The following is a 25,019-nucleotide window of genomic DNA, read 5'->3' as shown; positions in this document are numbered from 1 at the left end:
TCTTAAGAATGAAAAGCAGGTAAGGCCGTGCCAAATATACGAGGACCAGCTCCCTATGTGTATATTAACCCAATAGGGAGCTGGTCCTCGTCTCAAAGATCACTATGTTGCACCGCCATATTTCTACAGTGACCAACAGACAAACCAAACACTGGTAGGGACATTCGCCATTAGAGGCCCCTTTCTGATGAAAGTGTTGAAAAAACACTGGGTTTTTTTTTGTTTTTATATAAACGGCATTATTTGTTGTTAAGCAATTTATTGAACCGGGTCCATTTGTTTTGGAGATAAAGAGAAATCTGGGAATAATTCAACTCCAGCTAAAAAAACATAAAACACTGGAGGAATTCTAACCAGGTGAAATCTTACACACGTTTCCTTTAGGTCGGAGTAGAAATACTACAGTGTAAAAATACTCTGTTACAAGTAAAAGTCCTGTGCTCAAAATCTTACTTAAGTAATTGAACAGAGAACAGTGAAACACAGCACACAGGTGAACACACCTTTGACCTTTCACTGGCAAGATGCAGTGATGCGCTACAACGAAATACCGCCCGTCTCCGCCCAAGCAGCACTCAAACATCGTTCCAAATCAGTCTTCACTGAATTTGAAAGAAAGCCTCAATACATAACAGATATAAGACAAAAGTGACCACTGTAAAATTTTCACTGGCCTCCATGCTGCTTTCTACTGTTTACTAACATGTTTTCAGGCCAGCTGTGACGTTGAACCTGACACAGCAGCTAAATAAAACAGATTCACAAAAAGTTTCCTATGTTTAAAGTTGTACATGCTCTAATTTTGGTGGAAAGGGGGTATTAGTAATATTTGCTTATTAAGTGGCCCCTGGCTGCTTTAATTTTGCAAAAGTTAAGGATCCCTCTCTCCGAAAGGTTGTACGAATCTGTTCCAATATCTTCACAATCTTTTAACTTGCGAGTTGCTACGTTTTTTTATTGTCAAAATGTCAATAGAGAGATATATTAGAGCAGCTTAACACTGATAAATAACATTAACAAGTAACTGATGAAATTATTTCATTTATATAAATACTATTGACATTGTATTCATTGTTAGTCAGTAACAAATCATAAAATAGATCAAACATTCAGATACACTGTCAATAATCATTCTTGTTATTTAAATAAAAATTCATGGAGATTTGTCAAAAAACGAACTCTTTGGCTTGAATCTGCTTTTAAATACATCTATAGAAGACAATCTGCGTATCATATCAAACTATACACTTTAATTACAGTCAGAGTTGGTTTATCACATTCTTTGAGACACACTAAGCATGATTAAACATTAGAGGTTTTGGCTCAAGGAGGCATTTTACCATAAAATTGCAGTCACCCCCCCACATGAAAACAGATCAAAAAGAGAGGAGAAAAGGAGCCACACAGTAGTGCCACACATGTGGTCGAGGGTTTAAAAAATTAGCAATGCTCAACTGGAACGGAAGTAGCTTGCCGTGACCGCCACAGCAGAGTTCCTCTAATCATATGTAACATCTACCTTTGGAACGGAGCGGAGGGAGTTTACAATGAGCTTAACCCCTACTTTTATATTGCACTCAGCAGGTTTCCCCCTCCATGTTGGGCACTTTGAACACTATTTTGTTATTCTGACTTCACTCGGTTTAATAATCTCCTGTTTTTTTCCCTTTTTTTAAACAGAAAAACCTTTTTTCTAAAACTCGCAGGGCTTTGATGTTTTGTGGAATACAAACTGTAGCCGATTAAGTCGGCTGGCGTTTGACGGGTTAACTATGAAAAGCTGAAAACACTTAATACTGAGGTTAAGTTTTCTGACTTAAATTCCAACCATCGCTAAAATAAAACTACAATGACATGAGCGTGAAAACTGGATTTCTTTGGAGGTCATGGAATTTGTTGATGGCGAGAGCGTAGGGGAGTCAGGAGAGGTCCCTCCCACTGACCCGTTTGATAACACACAGCGGAGGTCGTTTGAGAATTTGGCAGCCGTCGTGGCGCGTTTAGCGAGGGTTTCTGTCAGTCTGTGGAAACGTGGGAAGAGAGAGCTGGAAAGTGGATGTGAATTAATTGAACTCTGTACATAACTCTGCGTCAATGGCCTCCTCTGTCCCCGACGCTGAAGACCGGGGAAGACACAGGGTTCGATTCCTCAATATTCATCTCCATTTTTTCCCCTGGATGGGACAATATGGCGGGCTTAATTAACTTCTCTCAAAGGTGAAGCAGTGCGCACCATCTGCTGTGAGACAATCACATTTGTGTGCCTTTCTGAATAATCCCGTCACTCTATTAAAGCAAAGCAGTATGCAGGGGAGGACAAGTCTGGGGGGAAAACTTCTCAATCATACATCACTTTAAAACATAAATAATCTTTTGAATATGTGCATTTGTTTTCTTTTTTCCACACCTTTAACATCCCAGCAAAAATGGAAAAGCTGGTAATGAAAACTAGCTTTGCAAAAATGAACATTTTAAGCATGAAATAAGTACTGAGGTCCATCTGTCGTCCATTCAGCCAAAACTTCTCTGTCATACATCACTTTAGAGCATAAACAGTCTTTTAAATTGCAAAATTCGTTTTCTTTTTTCCACACCTTAATCTTTCTAGAAAAAATGGAAAAGTTGATAATGATTTAAAAAAAGGTTTCCACAAAACTGTCCAAAAATGAAAATCTTAAGCATGAAATAAGCATTGAGGTCCATTCAGACAAAACCTCTCAGTCATACATCACTTTAAAACAAAAATAGTTTTTAAATTGCTGAATTTCTTTTCTTTTTACAACTTTCTCTTCCCAGCAAAAATAGAAAAGTTGGTGATGATCTATTAAAAGCTTTCCACAAAACCAACTGTCCAACAATGGAAATGAGCATCATACTCGGGACAAAAATCAGTTTGAAAACTTAAAAAGCCTTTTAATTTGCTGATTTTTTAAAATTTAGTTTTATCTTTGAAGCCAAGTTGGAAGTTATTGATGCTTTCCACCAAAGTTTGGCAGAAAATTCGAGTCGTAGTCCATCTATAGTCCATTCAGAGAAAACATCTCAATCATACATTACTTTGAAAATCTAAATCGTAGTTTGTGATTGTTGAGTTTTTATTCAGTTTTGTCTTCCAATAGTTGGAAAAGTTCGTGACGATTTGAATAAAAACCAACTGTCCAAAAATGAAACAAATTTAAGTGTGAAACAGGCATCATAGTCCATTCCTACGTCATCAGACAAAACTTCTCAATCATATATGACTTTGAAAACCTAAAGGCTTTTAAATTGCTGAAAGTTTGTGGGTTTTTTTTTTTACAGTTTTATCTTCAAAGCAAAGATGGAAAAGTTGGTGAGGATGTAAATAAAGTTTTCCACAAAACCAACTGTTCAAAAATGAAACGTGGAATAAGCGTCGCAGTTCATTTCTACTAAATCCAGAAAAAAATCTGCTTTTCAATTACAGTTTTATCTTTCAACCAAAGACGGAAAAGTTGGTGACGATTTAAGCTTTCCACAAAACCAACTGTCCGAAAACGAAACATTTAAGCAGGAAATAAGCATCGTAGTCCGTCTCTACGCCATTCAGACATATTTCTCAGATCGTTTCATACGTGTTATGGCGAGACAATTTGAATTCTTTAATATATCTGAAGGACCACACATCGCAATCAAGGGCCTGCTGAACTTGCCCTAAAGCCGGGTCATTATTTGATCTTTGTGCATCTTAATCTGATTATCTCATTGTGGGGGTAAACTTCAGACTCAATCTTGTTAGCAGCTGGCCGAGATGGATTACGACGGCCAGTGAGGTGGAAAATGAACTGAGCAGTTCAGCTTTGGCCTTGCTCTCTTTCAAGATCCTCACCAGCACTACTTCAACTCCTTCTGCTTTTCTTTCTGTTGGCCCTTCAAACGAGATATTATCCTCAGGAAAAGCATCGGCACCCCCCTCTCCTCCTCCCTCCCACCTCCTTTTCTTTATCTCTGATGCTTAAACTAAGTGAGGACAATGGCCAAAAAAAAAAAAAAAAAAAAATCCCGACCTCTCTTAAACATTCAGATTTTCAGACACACCGTGTTATGAGGAGATGGTAAAGTGGCTCGAACCTTAACTCCACAAAAAGGCGAATCTCGCCCCGAGAGGCTTAAACTCTAAGATTTTGCTGTTGTTGGGCCATTTTGACCAAAACACGCAGTAACCCGATAGGTCGAGAGAGGTATGCGTTGCCTCGATTCTCATCTTAAATGAAGAGGGTTGGTTTTTTGCCTTTTCTTTTTTTCTCTCTCTCTGTCTCTCTCCCCTCCTTAAATTATGCAAATGCCTTAGATGTGTGGTCCCGCTTAAGACACTCAGTTTTGCTTGTGGTCTTATTGCGGTATTGAGTGCCTTTACAGTGAATGCACACCACAGTCCACAGCACAAAAAGTCCCCCTAAAGGCTGAAAGGAGTTCAAAGCATTCAAAAGACAAAAAGGACTAAGCTGGGATTTTTTATGTACACTGAAAAGAAGAATAAAATATAAGTTCCCTATTGGTGCCTGTTATGGCAGTGGCACCCATATTAAAGCATTATGTTACGACATAAAGGCCGCCTGGAATTTTTTCGTGCGCACCATATGCAAAGAAGAAATGAGAATAAGTTAGAAAAGGCGGTGATTTTGTAACACGAAGCGCTGAATGCTCTTTTTGACACACTATTGAGGGAACAAGGAATTCAAAAGAGGTTATATTCGATCAGGTTTTCTGCCTCAATAGGTTATAATCACTCCTAAAGTATTGAGCACTACACAGAGAAGAGAGCTTCTAAGGAGGCTAATCAGCAGGTTTTCTCCCTATTATCGTTTCCCATCTGAGGGTAACAGCGCACAGAAGTACCCCCTTCTATTGATTATCTGGACTGGAATTTAAATATTAATACACTGCCCGGCCCTGCTTGGCACTCTCTCTAGAGCTGGGCTGCATGGCAAAGCACTCATTCCCCAGATTAAAAACCCCCTCGTTTTTTTTTTTTTTTTTTTAAGCACAATCCTGCTCTCTTTTCAGCTACAAGAAAAAAACTTCAAGGGGGAAGTTGAGAGGAGAAAGGGGCCAGAGCTCTGTGTCTCTGCAGTGAATTCAAAGACGACACTTTTCCTTCAGGCCTGGGTCTGCTGAAGATGCAGGAATCACACGGCAGCCATTTAACATCTGCTGTCTGCTATAGAGGAGAGGAGACCGAGCGGCTATGTTTGGCTGTTCAAGTAAAAACGAAGGATTCACTGAGCTTTTAGCCCGTTTTAGCACATGAATAACGTCGGGAAAATAAGACAAAACATATTCTAAAATTGCGAGTTTGAAAAGTCGTGTGGCTAAAATAGTTCAAGAAGCAGCAAATATGGCGTGATAGTTTCTCATATTTTGTGTACATTACAGCCAAAGAGCCTTGTCCACTCGACCTTGTGAATGAGCACATTTGCCTTCGGGGCCGGTTCTGCACAGAGGGGACACAAGTGTGTTGACATCAGTACTGGCTGGGCAGCCCAAACACACGAGTTACGGCCCCACTTGACACAAGAGAAGTGAGCCGCAACAGAGAAAATAATGTGCAACGTAGACGGAATGAGAGCAGAGATGTTTTGCGGTCAGAGAGATAAAAGGGTTAAATCGCTCCACTCACGGCCTGCAGGCCAAATTTGGCCCCAAGTAGGGTGCCCAGTACGGCCAAACCATCTTCTAATACACAATAAAAATAAAACGATTCACATTGGGAACTGTTTTCTACTTTTAGTATCCATACGGTGCCAGAGTGCATGAAGAGCAGCAAAATAGAGCTTGTTTATCAAAAAAAGTGCCACAGAGGTCCTTAGACCCCAATGTCCTAAAATCCTAGAAACAACCTATAATCCTGAAAATGTCTTAAATTCCAAAACACATCCTAAAATTTTAGAAATATCCTAAAATCCTAAAAAACTTTGAGAAACATCCTAAATCCTAGAAATGTCGTAAATCTTAGGAATGTTCTAAAATCCAAGAAATGTCCTTAAATTTAAAAAAAATCCTTAACTCCTAGAAGTTTGAGAAGCATCCTAAATCCTACAAATGTCCTAAATCTTAGAAATGTCCTGAAATCCAAGAATGTCCTTTAGCCCTTGAAAGGTCCTCAAACCCCAAGAATGTCCTAAAATCCAACAAATGTCATAAAATGCTAGAACATCCCAAAATCCTAAAAATGTCTTAAAATCTGAGAAATTTAGATAACAGGTGTATGTGACTTTAAAAAGTGATTTAATATCTCGTCTCGTCTCCTCGTTTCATCTCCCCTCTTCAATATACACCTCAGTGTTGTTTTCACATTATGAGTCAGAGGAATCATCCAAATCCTGGAGTAATCCTCCCAGAGCCATATAATGAAGAGATCAACCCAGAGCACAAGACAAACAATTTAGCCTGACGTTAAGTCCCCGTCTCATACAGTGAGAGAGATGTCCATTAATACTCCTACCTTGATTTGCATTCACTCTAGCTGAGGTTCAATGCATGAAAAAAAAAAGTTAAGTCAATCAGCTCTTTTCACTCTGAAATTTGCTCCAAAGAAACATCAATCTTTAGCTCTCTATAACAGAAAGTGTTGCTGAATTTGGAATGACAGACTTCTCTCCACTGAGGCACTGTCATTTCTGGAAGAGTTTTCTTTTTTGCACAGCACACAATGTTTTCGATGTAACATCCGTTTCACTTTAAATAGAAAATAAGCCAAAAAAGGCATAAAAAGTAAGTTCTGTCAGTGCTTTCGGGATACGAACACCAAAAGCCACCTTGTGTCCAACTGGAACGCAGCTGGACGGCGTCAGATGAGACCGCGCTCAGACAGAACGCGCTTCGTTGTTATTATACACCGGCGGACAACTGGACGGCACCGGGCGAGTCCACATGCAACACACACGGGCGGCGCCACTTGAGAACGCAGGCAGATGCAACTGGTCAAGCGTGTATGAAACGCTGAAGGACAGCGTCAAATAATAACGCTGCTGGCCCTGTTGCCTAACCCTTATCACCGTGACGACGGTCATCCCACCACGTGCATTTATATATAACAGAACAGCTGACGCAATTTTGGTTTCTAAAAACATCTGAGGAAGGTGCAATGCAATATTTTAGTAACGTTTTCAGTGGAGAGTTTTCCTTTAGTTACCAGAATGTTCTTCTTAAAGTTTTGTTAAAATTCTCTATAAATAACACATCTCACTACATTACACTTTCATAAAAAAATGTTCTGTAATCTGAGTCCTCAATAACATGTTCTTCCTTTGTTCTCATGTAACACTGTGGGAATGTTCAATCATCTGTCACCTCTCAACATCACCAAAACATCCTCACAATGTCGCAGTTATAACATCACGTCTAACTCAGCATTTAACCTCACAGGAACATTACATGAAATGAGAAACATCCTTAAAACGTTCTTTGAACATTAGATTAAAATGTTTTCTTTTAAACATTATACAAACTTGTAAGTAACGTTAGCCAATGTTGTGGAAACGTTCCCTGGTAGCTGGGGGAGCGGCACCATGTGACGAGTTTAGACCGTGTTATAAATATAATAAAAACTTTATTTGTGTGGCACTTAAACAAATTTACAAAGTGCTTCAAAGAGTGCATAAGAATACACAAAGAAATATACTTTTGTGTTGGTATAAAAAGGTACAAATATAACGTATCTGTGGTTTGCAGGGACTTATGTTGCCAACAATTTCTAACAGGGACTAGAAAAAAAAAAAAAAAAAAAACATGCCCTGACTGCAGCTCTGCACGGTCCCCGACTCAACATGAGACTGACATTGATCTTTTCAACTGCGAAGGGAAATTATCCCTTCATATAAAACTGCTTTTTACACGTGTACAGTATCAAATCATACGGAATAATAAACCGAATCTGTGAAACCAACAATATCACATACAAAGACCTCGACTGACAACTTTTTCGTCCGGAGACACCATCAAAAGTTGCTCATCTCCGCACGCCCTAATTATCTGCCCTCGTCCCGAGTATTAGTCGAGCTTTTTCTGATTAAACTGTCTCAGAGAGGTGAGGACCTCTTCATACACCTCTGCCACATGATAATGTGACAGCAAAGGCCATTAATGCAAGAGCACAGAGGTCATTAGCATCGCTCCATGGTGTAGCATAAAGTAATCACCTCCTGAGACGTGTCTCCTGTGACTGCCGTACTGTCTGTCCTCCCCCCGCGGTTACTCGCTACACGTGTAAGGTCAGTTAATGATGGTGGACAGAGATATCCGACCAGGGGAGCCACCGCGGCAGCTGATTATGCTCCGCTCCCGACACTTCTTAACCAGCCACGGGATGACAGGGCCGACACTGTTAAGGATTTTTAACGTTCCCCGCTGCTTATCAAAGATTTTGCAATGAGGGAGGCCTGACCATAAATTGGGATTTAGCTCGTAGGTGTGAAACTCTGGTTTTCCTGCAACATTTCCAGAGGACTTAATGAACGATATCTCAGCATACTAGAACACAAAAATAACATTTCCTAATTCAGTTTAATGTAGAATTTGACTGTGAATTTTTTTCTTCCAATTTATACATCTGGTTATGGCCAGATTGAACGACTCAGCCTTATAATAGGTGAGCAGAAGCACAGCACTGGAGTGATCACACCGCTCAGATTCCCTACGAATTATTTCCAAATTGGACGCTTGCACACCTCGCAATTTATTTCCAGCGTTGCACTGGAGCGGAGCCAGTCTAGTTTTCATGCAGGAGTCCAGAGTTTAAATTAATGTCTTTTTGTTCACTGAAACCACCATCTTTCCTGAACCGTATTGAGTATTTTGATTGGCTAAAATCGGCCGCTACTATCGACTACTATCATTATTAATACAATTGTTATTTTGCCATGAAAACAATCTATACTTCTTTAATATTAACCCTTTGAAACCCAAGCAAAGTGGGTTGATTCCTGAGCGTTAGGCAAAAATTAGCAGAAAAATTGTAAAAAGTACAAAAAAATTACCTGAAAATTAATTTTTAAAAGAAGGAAAAAAGAAAGTTAAAAAAAAAGATCACCAGGAAAAAGTGCTTAGAATTATAATAATTTTTTTGCAAAAATTTAAATGTAATTAAAATCATTATAAATATAGTTTTTCCTTTGCTTTTTTATTTTTTTCCTACACATTATTCCCTATCTAAATCAAAATAATTTTCTGAATTTAGAAATGTCTTGAGGAACATTTTTAACCAAGTTGCTTATTGCCTTTTCTCTTGTTTTAGAAAATAAATGGCACCAATTTTCTCAGGGTTTAAAGATTTAAATACTTATGAAAGGCATCTGAAAGCAGCACATGGACTTTTCAATCATACACCCAAATTTGCACGTCCCAGATTACGACATCCGTCGTTACAGTGTCCAATATGGAAAAAAGTCTTATCACAATAATTTTTTGCATATCAGTCGATATCGATATATATCACGATATACATCAAATCACTATTTCTGTCAATCTTAAAGGTTCCCTTTGACTCCTAAGTGAGATATGAAGATATCATAACCAGCAATGCACGATAACGGTTATTTCAACCGATACGGATAAACCGATAATTTTCAGCTTCCTCTGCAGATTTACATGTTTGTTCTTCTTGTTGTTGAAGGAATCAAACATCAGATATCAGTTTATTCTTTCAGCATAACCGAGCTGGAAACTCACTACACCTGAACTCAAACCGCGTCCAGCGTGTCCTCTCATCATGTCCTCTCATCATGTCCTCTCATCATGTCCTCTCATCATGTCCCCGTCACAAAAACAGGGAGCAGAAGGAGGGAGGGCGGAGACGGCGGCCGCCTACACTGGTGTTCAGCGGTTACTGTAAGCAGCGAGCACGCTGATAAATGACAGGATCAGGGCCGGATCGAGATATTTTGGAGCTCTAGAAGAGATTGGAATCACCTGTCGGACAATGAGAGCGAAGCGGACCCTGGTGGAGACAACGGCGTAGAATGAAAGCGGAGTGGACACCGGCAGAGACACCGGCAGAGAATGAGAGCGGCGCGGACATGACTGAAATGCGTTCGATCAACATTCAACTACATCTCATATTTCAATCGAGGAAAAGTTATATTGCAGTTGACATCATTGTAGTTTTATCACCCAGATCTACCGGCAGCGTAAACAGCTGATGCATAATAAAACCTAAAATGTCATACGTAGACGTAGGTCACTGATAGAGCCGCTCCATGTGACCAGGTGGGATGTGAACATGTTGTCTCCTTAAATGTAAATTATGTCACAAATTGTGAATACGTTTGCTCAGAACGCAGAGAAATAAAACAAATTGTAAAATAAAAGCTCTGTGCGTTTACACGTCACTTGCCGTCCATTTAGAGTCGACTCGGGACCCACCGGTTGGGAACCACCTAGGACTGATTTGTGCTGATTTGGCAGGAAGTGGCTCATTGTGAGGAAGGAATGGGCAGCCTCGGTGTCTCGTCATTCATATTTTCAAGCGTGTGGTCGTCGCATCAATGACGCGATCGCATCAAAGCGGACGAATCCGCCAGATCAAAAAGTTCCTTTAAGCACCTTCAAGAAGCCCAGAGCGGCGTGTTAACATCCCCGTTTGCAGCGAGGAGACCAAACAAAAGGAGACAGCGGTGACAGTTTAGTACAGATGACAAACAAAGATACAAAAGAGAACATCAGACCAGAACAATGCATCACCACAGCTGATGTTTCTCCTTCACACAAATGGCATCCCAGTCATTTTTCTCTGAGATGTGTGAATGATGTTTGCCATCATCCATCATAAAAGGACATAATGGAGGTTGGGGAAGTCAGAGAGACTTGGACACTCCAGGGAGCTCATTACTGGACCTATTAATCTGTTATTTGACCCCTGCGAGAGCGCTCCCCAATCTAAAAAAGACCTATGCTTCCTTAATCCAAAGATAAAAACAAAACCTCCACTGTGTCTCGGGGATCAACGCTCCAATTCAGACAACAAAGCAGAGAAATAACATCAATGCCTCAGATTGGTTTGTTCTCAGTGTTAGATAAAAGCAAGTTGATACAGTCTTTTTTTCTTCATCTGACTGAGTGCTTTGAAAATGAACTCCAAGCAAAAGCTAAATTATTGATATTCAAGAGAAATCTTAATGTTGAAGCGCAGTGCAAATAGAAAATGAAGAGTATGAAAATCACCGTCCGTCCGGTGGACCTTTGTTATGACTGAGGGAGTAACCACAGGAGAGCGAGTGCTCACCACTTTCCCTTTAAAGAAGAGTCCTCCTGCCATTCTGTGTATGCATCCTTCCTTCAGGGGTGATTGTCTCCTTGTTAGTGGTCTGCTGTTGAGCTCAGCACTTTGCCAAGTCAAAAACAATGTCATGCCTCCGAGGCCTGTGTGTCTCTCTCTGTCCTTTTGTGAGGCTTCTGCACTACTCAATTAAATTTCCTGTATACAGCAGACAATAGACGCAGGTATTATCAGACCGTTCCTATTGTCTGTCATCTGTTTTTTCTCCCACACTGATGGTTTTACGTGGACTCTCATAATATTATTAAGTCAGATGGTTTCTTCTTACAGACAGCTGGATCACCTGTCAATTACTCCTGTCATGTCTAAACCTTCATTGATTTCTTTCTGGTTTTACAGATTCTTAGCCACAAAGGCGAGACAGTGAAGCAATGTATTTGAAAAAGAAATTGCAAAGGTTTGCTTTCTGTCTGAAATTGATGATTTTTTCTCCCATGTGCCTCTTTTGCTGAATCCTAACCATACATGGCAGCATGTGCGCTTGTTGACGCCGTGTGCTGTTTTTACCCAAACATAACCACATGCAGCGTCGTCCTACAATGTGCTTGTATTCATCAGGCATCCCAAAACGTGAATAGCAAACACAGAAGGACATCTTGAGTGTAACATGTAGACGCAGAGGTCCACTGCAAAGAGGCAACATGTGTCGACTTCAGATGAGGAAGTGTTGGATATCGCATTCAAACAGAGGCTAAGGCTATGCTGGATGTTCCTGTTTTGGAGGTCACGAGGGGCGCTGTGCTCGGCAGCAGGTTAAGAAATGATGACACTGTATGGACACTCCATTTCAAACCGATTCGGCAAGAAACTTCTGCCTTTGATTTCCCCCTCAGATGGCTGGAATAAAAAAAGGACAGTTATACATATTTCAAGGCCCGAAGATCCACAAAGGGACTTAGGAATAAAGAGCTATGCACCTTTGAACTAAACAAAGGTCCATCACCCGCATATCACATCAGATGTGCTGTGTAGCCCTTGTAAAGACGTGGATATGGAAGGAAAGGAGAGAGGGACCAGCATGCCCTTGCAGACAGGTTGTCTGAGTGTTGTCTGCACATCCCGTGACCCCCCATCTACCCCGCGCCTCCACCTCTCACCCACATCGCACTTGTTGGCCACAGAGGTCCGCGGAAAAGCCTCCACAGCGCCGTGCATCTGCGGGCCTCTTTGAAACTGACCAGAGGCTCATAACAACAGGCAGCATCGGTTGCATTAAGTTGATTAAAGTGGTTGGCGGACACAGGCACTTGTGCTCTCACAATGCGAGATGAAAGAGCAGCATGGCGGCGGCCCCTCTCCTGGTTGTCAGAGAATCCGCCTTTGCTCTCAGCAGAGGTCAACAAAAGACCAAATAAGACGAGACTGAAAGCAATCGAAAGCTTCTTTGCCAAATGATCTCTAATTGGCCCTTTCTTCCTTGCGGATCAGTCATATGATTTTGGTGGTGACAGTCGACTTACCCACAATTCTACCTTTAAAAGCTTCTCTTGAAAGTGGACTACTTGAAAGAAGTGACCATTACGTAAACTACGACTGTGGAAAATAGAGGAAAAAAAATAACCCGGAGTCAAAGGAAAAGATTTCCGCTCGCTGAATTGCATTTATCAAAAGCAATTGCATTTATCAAATAAGAAAAAAAATAAAATAGTGCAGTCAAAGGGAGCAGATGACACATAATTAAAAAATAGTCTTCGGAGAATTGTTGTATTTCTAAAAGAACTGCACTTAAAAAAAAAAAAAAAAAAAACATCTGATCAAGATCTGACAGCACTTCGGTTTCATTTATCACTGCTCGGCGGTAATTTATTCAAATAATTACGATGCCAGATGCCATCCCCTCTTTAACCATCAAAACAAACTACAAGCTTTGTCCCTCCCATGCAGCTGAAGAGGTGTCATGTGAGGCAAGCTTTCCTTTTCATTACAGATACGATGTGAGGAACATGCCATATTCCACTTTTGGAAAGAAGTCAAGACAGAAAGTGACAGTATTGTTCTAGTATCAGTGTAGAAAAAAACAACAGGAAGGAAAAAAACAAACAAAAGCTTTGGCACTAAGGAGCTGTTCCAGGGATGATAACCATAAAAAAAAAAAAAAGGCGAGGTGATCAATGCTGTTCTGGATTTTGATAACACATTGCTCATGCCTGAGACAAATGATGGAAATTCTTAAGGAGAGAGGGCCTGCAATATGCCAAATATGCTCCAAATTAGCCTTCAAGAACAACTCTCAGTGTGTATACGGAGGCTGCGTGAGTAAATAAAGGGCCAGCATAAATTACCTTTGGATGTCAATCGTGATAGCACACCCTGTTTTCTTTTTGTTATCGTGTCGCCTATTCGTCTCGCTGGCGGATGACATGAAATGAAAGTATTCTCTCTCTAGCACCACCAACAGTACTCAGAGCGCTTTCTGACACTTGAAAACGCTACGGGTTCGTGAAACCACAGCTGGGCCCCCACTGATTGGCTCGCGCGCAGGCTGCCACTAAACTTTCGCTGCTTGAGGAGTTGTCTGTGCCCGGGACAGGTGGTGTTTATGCAGATGAATGAACACATTACTGTGTGCTCTTCCTTTTGGTTTAAACATTAGCGTTTCAAATGTGACAAATCAGATGTTCATCTCCCGCTATATGCAGCCATTGTGCACGCCGCTGAGAGACCTTTGTATATGAATTCCCGTAGGTGCTGATGTGCACATCCATAAAGCATGGACAACGTATGCAGCCTCTGTGATATATTCAGGGAGCTTTTCTTTGAGTGCCTGCGTTCAGGCGTGGTAGCAATACCTGAGTGTTTTTAGTTTAGATTTCATATACACCTGATATCACAGCTACTGTATATTGTAATGATAACTGGAGGCTGGCTGTGCAGTGTTTGTGGGCGAGGATGAGCGAGCTCAAATGCATTTTTCATACTGCAGCTGAGTGGAGAGTTAGCTGCTGGGTCTTCAAATGGCTGTGGTGAACGCCACGCAATTATCTCCCTATTATCGCACATATGTTCTGTTATAATTGGGCCTCTCCCCGAGTCGTTTCAGAGGAGGATATCAGTGACAGTGAGCGCCAACCTCGAACGATATTACATTGTCTACATGTGCTGAAAAAACCTTAAAGGTCACACAATGAAAACAGGATTTCTGCCTCCTTACATTTTTATTTTCATTATTGATTCATCTGCCGAGAGGTTTCTTGATTTATTGATTCACATTTTGGTTTTTGAAATGACAGAAAATAGTGAGAAAAGCCCATCGCAGTTTCCTAAAGTCCAGGCTGACATATTCAGATGTCTTGTTTTCTGCAAACCAGAGTCCTAAACCCAAAGATGCAACGACTAATCAGTAAGTCGTCAACCATTCGATTAATTACCAGCTGATTAGATAATTGATTTATTTTTTTTTAGTTTTCTGAATAAAATCTCTGATCCCAGCTAAATTATTAGCTATTAAAAGTGAAAGGTTATGTTTTGTGATTATCACAGGTTGTGGACATTTGAGGACACAATCTCTGGCTTTTAGTTTAGTCTACTCTTTACTATCATAGAGGACTAAGAAAAACTAAATATCATATTCAAGAAGCGAGCAAACATCCGTACTCATGAAAAACAGCTCATGAGAACTGTTGCTTATTAATTCCTAAATAACGACCAAATGTCACCTGGCTCCGGATGTCAATGTGGCGTCGGCAAAATGTTCAACATTCATGTTGGAAAGACGTAATTTTTAAAAAAAATTAAAATGTCTTATGATGGCTGGGCTACACATTGTGTGGCCGTTAACATTATGACGTCGGGTTTTGTTCTCCAAATTTTACGACTAAATGTCTTTATTCTACGTCAACATGACGTTGGCGTGAGATGTCTGGAAGACGATGGATTGGTACGTAACAACACAACTTAAAACCAACAAAATACCAACTTCATTTTGGCCACCTGATGTCACAAACCTAAATTCAACCAATTATCAACATCTAACGACGTCAGTGGCCAGCTGAGGTGTTTCTGCTCTTATTCTCCTCACTTGGATGTTCTTCATTGTAAGACTGGGCGCTATGTTTGACATAATTATCACAATTTTAAGAAGATTATTTTTTAAAAAAAGAGAAAATTATCCGTACCTTTAGAACATGAACTAAACAATTATTTTTGTTTCTTTTTAATTCCTTTTTGCTTGGAGTCATTCATTTGGAGAGCTGAATTTAATGAACCGTTGACACAAATAAAAGTGGAATTATCCTTGTGCAGCCATATTTTACTGTATTGTACTTAAGCATCGTCATAGCAAAGCGTTATAATAAGACCTGACTCTTTTGTATACACATTGCGGTAAACTGAAAAGGTTTGAAAACACACTTTTTGTAGTAATGTGCTTGAATATCAGAAAATAAATCTGGCACACGGAGTGAACGTGGTACAATATTTTGCCAAAAATTGATTCTTTTTTTTAAACAAAGTCCGAATCTGGATGAAAGGTCTGCTTGATGAGAACTAGCAGATTAGACGAGACATTTATAGACTGAGGCCGCGACTTTATGAAATGTTTGCTCCACTTGCAGCGAGCTGCTTTGTTTCTGCGACACTCTGTGCCGTGGGTGAGACACTAAAGTCCCTATTGTCTGAGTCAACTTGACCTGACCTAGCTGGTTAAGCTGAGGCATTGTGAACAGCAAATCGCTTCAACCAGGGGGGTAGCTGCTTTGTGTGGCTGCGGGGAAAATAACCTTATAAAAAGCCCATAGCTATAGTTAATGCAGAGAAAGACCAGTTTTGTCCCTGCAAAAGCTCTGTTCATTTCCAACCGCCAGTGAAAAACACAGCGATTGTTTCAGCGCACCATTCTGCCTCCCTTGGTGATCCGATCATCCCTCATCCATTTAGCAACACTTTTAGCAATTCTATTTGTTTATGCACACGCATATGTCCAAGTTTCTCACCACTTTATGCGTATGAGACAAAGACATATGTCTGCATATGCAACGTGTTAGAAATGCAAGTCGTTCCAGCTCGAGCTGGAGGTGATGGTTGTGAAATTTCTCGAAACGCTGCGCCAATCAACAACTTGCATGGCCTGAAGCCCGCAGCAGTGAAGTGGTGAGAGGGCCAGACAACGCTTAGCACAAGCTCCTAATCACATTTCACCACTCGGCAGGCCTGTGCTTGCATGTCGCAGGTACTTGTAAACTCGTATCAGTCCTTTCCTTCACACCCGACTTTGCTCTCGGTGTCAGCCTTTACCGAGCCGATCTGGAGACAGCCTTAATTTAAAAAATGTAATTAACTGTGCCACAACACAACCTCCAGCGAGCGCGCGCTGCTTATTCTTGTGATCCAAAACAAAAACAAACAATGTGATGGAAATGAGGTTAACGACGGCACCCTCGCTTTGCCGTGTTGTAACATCAGATCCAGCTCTGGTCCTGTTTAGACAAGATTTCTGCTGCTGCTTCTGTACATATTATTCATCATTACAACATGAAGTCGATGTTATTTACACAGTTCATCATGTAACACAGCAGACTGTCTCCGCAGCTCTTTCATCACACCGTAATTTTGGCCTGATCACGAATATAACCGGCGCTGGGAAAGTTACAGATTACTGGTTACCCTGTTAAAAAGGTAACGAGTAATGTAGCTATTCTAAGTACTTCTTGTTTTGCCTGATTGTGTTTAAAATTAACTTTTGTTTTTATTTCATAAAATTAAACAAAAGGGGGATAAAATTTGAGTAGTAGTATTTAGTTCCTTGTACTCCTTTAATGACATGAAATACTTCGGTTTCTTTACTGAACATGTCCGGTGGGCATTCTGGTGTTGTTTTTCTAGCTAATATTTTATTTTGGTCTTCTATTTTATTTGGCATATTTGAAATACAGATCTAACTGCTGTGTGAAGGTCAAGGTACTGAAATGTTGCAGTAAAATCATCAGTTAGACAGAGTGCGGGAGTCTGTCTGCAAGTTGTGATTACTTTTCTTGAAAGTGTTTTAAAGTATTTATTACTACTATTATTGTTTATCTGTTTAAATTAATTTATTTTTTATCTATAATTGATACATGTTTGTCTAAGTTTTATCTTTTACAAAGAAAGATTTTGCGATGTGGGATGGGAGGGATGAGGTATGTGAATATTTATTCTGTTTATTCCAAATAAACAATTATGACATTTTCATATTGTCCAATGCCAAATAGTTTGCTTATACAACAGCAAATGATCTATATCCTGTAAAAGACAAAAAACATCTTTCTTAACACCTGTCATGTGCCTTAACACACACACACACACACACACACACACACACACACGACAGATCAAGCGTGAAAACTACCAAAAGCAGAATTGCTGGCGGTTTGGTCCAGACCAGTCCAAACTTGCATGATTGTCTGGACTGGGCACAGCTCCTGTTTGTGGTCTCTCACTGACTACCGAGTGGGCACAGACGGGGGACAGCCTCTGTCTCCCCATAGGCCCGCCGCCACCTCCTCATTTCCTGCCGGACCTCGACACTAGACGCCTCCCTGACTCTAATTACCGCGGCGTTATTTCCAGCAGCAGGACCTTCTCCCTACAATGAACCACAGCGCTAATTGTTCCATTACATCAACAATATCGCATCTGAAGAAGGAACAAAAGATTAGAAAAAAGAAAAACACAGAGGTAGGGACTAACTTGACATGCTAATTTTCATTAACCCTGATCTTTCGGTTCTTTCATCATCCGCCCTCCTCCCCGTCGTCTTGCTCGTACAGGGTGGCGAAGCTCTCAAATTATCCACAAGCATTCCAGCTATCACTAATTATCCAAAGAGTTCCTCATTAGGCTATTTCAAATCCAACCTTAGATCAACACTTACTCAGACCTCGGGGATTCTTGATTCCCAGCAGCGGTTAAACAAACAATCAGTTCAAAGGATCAGGTATTCTCCTTTAAGAGGAGAAAAAGCCAAGGGTAAACAACTGCTCATTTGAAGAGAATGACTCCAGCGGCTCTCTGGCATGGATGCACCAATCTATAATTCATTTTGCTCAAATACATTCGATTTCTCTCTTAAATTGGGTCATTAAGTTATGAAAAGGTCTAAATAGAAGAGTGCTAGCTTAGCCCAGACAAAAGCCGCGGCTCTCTGCTGCTTCAGCTCACTGTTGCCACGTTTTAAAGCTGCTATAATCGATGGTTACGTTAACAATGGGTCGATTATGATTACTCGTGTGTGAACGGGGACTCTTGTAGTGATGAAGTTCTACAAGGTTTTATTGTTTATTCCTTTTGTGCATTTTGAATGTCATACCAGTGACTTCACTGTTTTGGTTTATACTCCCGATTTTTTACAACGACATTGCGAGAATAAATATTGGCATCGTACATTTTTCGTATGTACATGTATCATGCGATTTGATACATTTGTACGTTTTTATGCAGCAGATACATTTAAACTTTAGCAATGCTGAACAATGGTGATATGGTTAAGTTTGGGCACAAAAACCAATTGATTATGGTTAGGAAAACATCGTGTTTTGGCTTTAAATATCCATTTTTGTAAGCACACATTGATATCTTGTTAAGAAAAGTAAAAATATATTTTAAAAAAAGAAACAAAATAATAATAATAGTAATGTAATAATAATAATCTTGTAGTATTATCCTAACAGGAAACACGGTGACCTCTTGTAAAGGAAAAATACAAAAACAAGACATTTGTGAATGGGAAATGCATTTGCATGGCTCCTTTCCAGTCATCAGACCACTAAAAGAAACCACTTTTACGCTTTTCACCCATCCACACACACATTAGCTCACTGCTAGCCGAAGATAATGTACACAGTACCAGCTGATACTCAGTAACCATATCAGCCATCAGGAGCAATTGTGGGCGACGTGTGGTTCTGGAGAAACCAGGGATCGAACCGCCAATGTTCTGATTATCAGACGACCCGCTCTACATCCGGAGCCACAGCCGCCCCGTGGTTTGTGGTTCTATCCTCAGTGGAAACACAACGACAGGTTGCTAAAAACACCCATGTTTGGTGGCTAAAAGCAGCAAATGACATGAAAAGCATAGCAGGCGGATCCTGGACAAGAGGAGCAGCAGTCAACAACATGGAAAAAAGTCACCAAATGAGCACTGACCGCAAAATCTTATCAAAATGGGGAACATAATGGAGCATTTAGCACCTAATGTCTTTCTCAGGAGTGGAGGAGACCAAAACCGAGCTGAAATAAGAGTGAATATTAGACTTACATTTGTCAGATAGCCATATAACAAAATTCTGAATTAGTTTTGCTCCGTGTCTGCTGGATTTGTAAACACCAACTACACACACACACACACTCACAAAATCGACATATCAAGAAAAGGTAGTATGTTTGTGCAGTATTCACAACATATTTCCATATCCCCCAAGTAGCCAAAAAATATGGTCCTGCTGTACGAGATGCCACAAGCCACACAGTTTTTAACCATTCATACACACCTAAACACACCAAAGGATCAGATATCAGGAGTAATTTGGGGTTCAGTATGTTGCCCAAGAATACTTGGACATGTGACCGGAGGAGCCGGGATCGAACTGCCAATCCTCCGATTAGAGGACGACCCGCTCTTCCACCTGAACCACAGCCACCCCTCTACTGTACACTGGTGTAAAAGACTGACTTGATATTTTCTTTTAGCATTATTTTTGCAAATTTTTGTGTCATTCATTTTTAAGTTTCTCATTGCTTTTGTTCAATGCTTTTGAAAGAAATCAAGCTTTTTGCTTAGATTTCAAAGGGCTGACACTGGACACAAAGGGTGGTCCACTGGGTCAAAGTCCTATGTTTGTTTGACCGATCCGTCCACTCCAACCTCCTCACTACGCAGACTTTGTGGCTCTTGCTCCCTTCATACAAAAAAAAGGAGGTCACATGATTGCAGCCTCTTTGCTCACAATTACGTTGACTATATATAAATTATGATGCATTACTTTTTTGTAGAGTATAAGTACAAACAGTGAATAAAAGCAGCCTGACTTTATACTCACGAGGGCCAACAGACAATCCAAGACTGGAGTACTTGAAAGGATGTTTGCAAAGTGCACGTTACACTGTCCTTTGTTTCCCCTTACAGAGGTAGACCCAAACAGCCGTCCCTATGCATGTTCCTCAGAGAGTTTCTGCAACTCCAACCAATCACAGTCCTAATGTGCAGTAATTTCAATTGCTTCTCAGCCCCCATCCTCCCGAGCACACTCCCTTAATGTCAGCTCTGCGCTCTGTGAAACACCACCAGAATTTGAGTCTGTCACTTAAAATATAATGCCGTCAGATCTGTTACTTTAACCTTGAAGCAATTAGCTGTTGCTGAGCCGTAATGAATCCTGACATCACTCCGCTGTGATGAAACCCCTAATTGCTCTGTAAAAATTGAAGCTTTTGACATCACTGCTGACAGACTTTTTTCTTCTTGGTTGTGCGGTCGCATGTGACGGCGCCTGGTTGAAACTTGAAAGGTAGCGGAGCTTCTCTGCCATCAGCTGTCCTGTCACTTGACAAAAAAGAGAGAGGGAAACTGGCTGGATTTGCTGAAATGATGAGGCCATTTAAACTATGATATGTCGCAGCTACGCGGCATCATTCAGCGGGACTGTTGCAGATGTCCGGGCTAGTCTGGGCTCAGGCGTGAGCCGGGTGTTTATGAGAGGACGAGCTTACAGGGCTTACAGCCTCCGTGTCAACAAGTCTGTTCCCCGGTTACTCCCTGCTCTGAACAACCAAACTTTAGCAGCGTTTTTAGTTACAGAAAGCTCTTTTCCTGACACTAATTTGGTTTTTGAACACAGAGAGGTAGCATGTAGCCAGGTCACTCTGGGATTTAAATAACAAAGAACGATCCGCTGTCATGGATTTCCAGAGTTAATAATATAGAAAACTGAACTGAAAATGAATCTCCAGTTAATCTGATATCCACAATGCATGCACAATGACAAAGAAAACAAGATATTTCAAAGCAAAATTATTTTTTGGCTGATTTCATACTATACTGACCAAATCAACTAAAACAAGGAAATAACCCTGATAAGTTCACTCCATATAAAGCATCTTTGAGGACTGTGCTATGTATATCTGATGTATTATTATTAAGTTTAGTAGTGATAAATTGAGAAATAAAAACCATTAACAATTAAATTTTTAGCATGTATGATGTTGAAGTCTGCTTAAAAACATGTCTCTTATGACTCCATAAGGAAGTGTTATATTGCATAATAACCTGCAAATGTTTTATCATTAAAAATGAATGCTAAATAATATTACAAGATGCGAGGATGTGGGTTCTGTTTCCACATTTGGGGGAGCACATATGAAACGGGGGGTTGGGGGTGGGTGGGGATACTCTCCAACACCCCAGAAAATTTTTGCTTAATTTTCTGCATTCTGGTGATTTTTTAACGCACTATTTTTTGCTTTTTCTGCATGTAAATGTCTTTAATTTTGTCAAAACAAACTACTTTAATGTTTTAAGTACTGGAGACAAATCTTCTAAATATTGAGGGCTATGGGCCCCCTGCACCCCCCCGGAAATCTACGCCTATGGAAAGCTGCAGTGGGGGTGGGAAATACATTACAGCATAGTATAGCAAAATAGTATCAATACAGGGACCCCGAGCATATTTTTTTTAAATAATAAAACTTGTTAATGTTGCAAATACAAATTAAACATATTAAATCAATTGTTTTTTAGTCCACAGGATACATCTTGCAGAAAATAAAAATGGCTGAAGAGAGAAAATTTTATCTTAGATCAAATATATATTGACAATTTTTGCTAAAATTTACAGTTGAAAAAAAGGTAATAATTCGCAATATATCTCAATATACATTATCGCCTAAATGCTTAAAATCGCAATAATATTGTATTGTAGCTGAAATATTGTGATAATATCGTATCATGGGGCTTCTGGTGATTCCCACCTCTAATAGAGAGATGACTGTTTCCTTCAAAATATTTTTTTTCCTCCAATTTTAAAAAAAATATAATAAAGATTATAATACTGTTTGGATGACATCATTATAGTATACAGTGTGTATTTATTTTTCACGCTTTATTTAAAAAATATGTGGAGTAGACCGCACCTCTTTGCATCATCTTGCAGCTACACACTAAAATCTGACAGGTTGATTGCTTTAAAAAAATGTCACATATAACAATCTTAATTTATATTTATTTTATATCTAATCGTTAACTTTACTTAAAATCTAGTCATATTTACTTAATTTTGTAAAGTTGAAGCAAGTTAAAAATGAGTTTTAGCAATTTCAGAAAACAAAGTCATATTTGTATTTTCTTGATACAAAACAGAACTCAGATCTACTGACTTCATCACTGGCAAAATCCTCTTTGTGATGATCAAGTTAAGTCAGATCAACTTGGTTTACTGAAGTTGCAAACACTTAGAAAGAACAAGGTAATTTCAAGTATCATTTTTAAGCTGCAACAACTTCAATATTAAGAAAATATAGCTGAATTTTAAGTAAACTTAACAATTAAATAGAATGTGAACATATATAAGATTAAAAGTTATATTTACTTTCTTTTTTCAAGTTTTTTTTCCAAGATTATTTTAAGTTAAATCAATTTGTCAGGTTTTACAGTGAATATACATTATGTACCTATTTTAAACTAAGATTTCATAATTTGTGGAGCAGACTGCACCTCTTAGCACACCCAAAGATTTTTTTCCCAGCAGAGTGCTGATGATTGGGAAAATAGTTTTTAAAAAATGCCCACGGAGGAAATATCAAGGTTGACTATCCAGCTCTGTTATCAGCCCACATAGCAACATGGTAGCAACCACCCCCCCCCCAAAAAAAGTCCATCTTGTGCATTTTGTCCAAAATGTGCTCTACCTCGCAAACGGATCAAACTATTATTATGCAGAGCTTATATTCCTCCTGCAGGCTCGTTATGAAAAGGACTCATCAGTGAGGCAGGGGGACGGTAAAAACAGCAGCTGGTGAAGATGGTGCACAAGACGTATAGGAGAAGTTAACGCGAGGTTTTTTGGGGGGAAAGGGGGTGGGGTTAAATTTGTATTTAGTGAGTGATGTAGGAGATGTGATAATGAGAGGCCAAGGAGAGCAAGTGTTACCTCATTATTGTAATGAAAAAGATATCCCACCATTACATCAGTTGGAAAAAGTGGCAATTAAAGTGCCCAACAAGGTTCCTTGAGGCAAGAAGAAGAAGAAAACGACTCTCTAAAGCCCATCTGTTCTGGATAATATGCGCCATGTAAAAGAAAAGCCTAATCCTCTTTATTCAAGTCTGCTGCCCTTTTTTTCCACCAGTGATTGTGTTTTCTCAAGTATTGCTCATCTTTTCCACCAAAAACACCATTTGGCCTCGAATTCGAAGGGAGTCCAGTCTAAATTATTTTGGTATTTTTACGCAATTAAAATTTGTTTTAAAATCTCAAGATAATAATAAAAATAATAATGACAACAAGGATAATAATAATAAAATACATCCATAACAAATGCACAATGCCAATTTAAGCTCACTGTGGCCCACTTTAAACTGACTGAAAGCTGCTTTCTTTGGAAGAATAACACAAAAATATACACGCAAAAAAAAAAAAGAAAAAGATTATAGCAACGCCCAAAATTACCAGGTACTCTGAGGTGGGAGCAGCCTATTAATTCAGTGCTGCTGTACGGCTCAGGCTATTATTAATGAATTGGAACAGCCCGCACAACCGCCGACACCCCCACCCCTCCCACCCGCAGAGTGCAATAAATAAATAATGCTGCAGAAGTCATGCATATGAACAACATGCGTCGGCACTATACTGCAGTAATGGGCAGAAGCTGTAGGGTCAATATGGTAGGCTAATATTTTTCAACACTGGCGATATAGGCCAGAGCTGTTTTTACACTCTTACAAGGCCACGGCGATTTATTCTCCAACTGCGCGCGCTCCGACGCGCCTCCGCTGTATTATCCATAAACCCTGAGCTTTAATGAGAATGGATATTGTATTTAGTGTAATTACTCTGTATGAGGAGCGCGCCATAATCGCGCACTAGAGCCAGTGTAATTCTGGCCCTCGCAATTTGGTTAAATGGGGAAAAAAAGGCATCAAATGGCTGCAGTGAGTCCTCAAAGGTCCGTGCGTGCAGCGAAATACAAGAAAGTGAAAGCGCTGTTTTGCACTAAATGACTGAGAGAGGTGTCCATGCAGTGAATGACAAGCAGACGGCTTAAATAGGCGACATTAACATGTGTCCAAAGTATTAAGAAACAGCCAAACTTAAGCCTATATTGCTTCTGCTGGCAAAGTGACACTATGTAAAACTGGCGTGTTTTTTTTTTCCAAAACGTGAATTAAAACGCACCAATGTGTCTCAAATATGTCTGAAATTAAAATATAAGCAATAAGATAAGCGCTCAAAATGTTATTTCTAAAGGGAAATAAAAAATCGAAGGTAAATTAAAATAATGTTTGCACGCATTCCTCTTTTTTTCATAGATCAGCAAAGGTCAGTTTGGCTTTACTGTTAATAAGCGATGGTTTCAAAAGAGAAGAAACCCAAACAAACGGGCCCCGAGGCGCTAATTCACACGAAGCGCCTCCCCGACACATTCTCCGGGGGTGCGCGCTCATGGGAGGCTAAATAAAAAAAATCTAAGTATTTTGATAACATTTAATTTCAGACCCGCGCTGTGTTTGTTTAGTTTTGCTCCTGAACGTGCAGCA

This window comes from Plectropomus leopardus, chromosome 3, assembly GCF_008729295.1.
Source record: "Plectropomus leopardus isolate mb chromosome 3, YSFRI_Pleo_2.0, whole genome shotgun sequence".
NCBI lineage: Eukaryota > Metazoa > Chordata > Actinopteri > Perciformes > Serranidae > Plectropomus > Plectropomus leopardus.
Note: the sequence above shows the minus strand (reverse complement) of the source record.